The sequence below is a fragment of the Pristiophorus japonicus genome, chromosome 21 (genome assembly GCF_044704955.1).
Source record: "Pristiophorus japonicus isolate sPriJap1 chromosome 21, sPriJap1.hap1, whole genome shotgun sequence".
In the NCBI taxonomy this organism is placed as follows: Eukaryota; Metazoa; Chordata; class Chondrichthyes; family Pristiophoridae; genus Pristiophorus; species Pristiophorus japonicus.
Window position 1 is genome coordinate 68,136,722 of NC_091997.1, and position 869 is coordinate 68,137,590.

The following is an 869-nucleotide window of genomic DNA, read 5'->3' on the forward strand; positions in this document are numbered from 1 at the left end:
CACACTACACATTACCAGTTCATCCACCAGGCTCACAACTGTATACCTCATCGTGGATCCCTCGAACCCAACTAGCTGGGGTTTTATTGAGTCTTGTCAACATCATGTGACTGGCTAAGCCACTCCCAACTCAACAGCTCTACAACTATTTTAAGTAAACTTTAAATCAAGTGCCCCCTTGTTAACAAGGCACTCAAACTGACAAATTAGCAAATGATACTTTTTCAAAAACTATGGACAAATTAAAATTTGGTTGCCGGGGGTGACGATGCACTCCAGTCCCTCCGGCGCCCACCTCTTGCAGAAGGCCGCGAGTGTACCGGTGGACACCGCGTGCTCCATCTCCAGGGACACCCTGGCTCGAACGTAGAGAGAGACAGGCAGTCGGGCTGAACGACCCCCGCGACCGCCCGCTGCCTGGACCGGTTAATGGCCACCTTGGCCAGGCCCAGGAGCAGTCCGAGGAGGCGGCCTTCCGACCTGCCCGCTCCCCTCCGCACCGGGTGCCCAAAGATCAGGAGTGTGGAACAGAAGCAATAATTAGAAACTGACGAAACCTGGGATTGAACCAAGGACCTTTAGATCTTCAGTCTGACACTCTCCCAACTGAGCTATTTCGGCCAAACCTGTGAGCATACTCACAGGTACATATACCTTACAACTACCAATGTTCACTTTAAGCCATGTGGCCTCAAGGCTCTCTGGACCTCCCGGGCATCCGGTTCGCCGGCCTTTCAATGAGAAAAATCGCACATGCGCATTCTGAATGGGCCACGCACCCCAAAAAAAAAATAATCGGGAAGATTGATAACTGTTTGCAGAGGCCTCCTGGGAATGTGTCAATAATTGAACGGTATTTCTCATTCACA

At 51.1% G+C, this 869-nt stretch overlaps 1 non-coding gene across 1 annotated transcript; it reads right to left on the minus strand.

The window, feature by feature from the left end:
- Positions 1-548: 548 nt before the first annotated feature.
- On the minus strand, positions 549-622 carry trnaf-gaa (transfer RNA phenylalanine (anticodon GAA)). The gene has a single exon. It is a non-coding gene; the product is annotated as a tRNA-Phe (tRNA).
- Between the last annotated feature and the right edge of the window lie 247 nt (positions 623-869).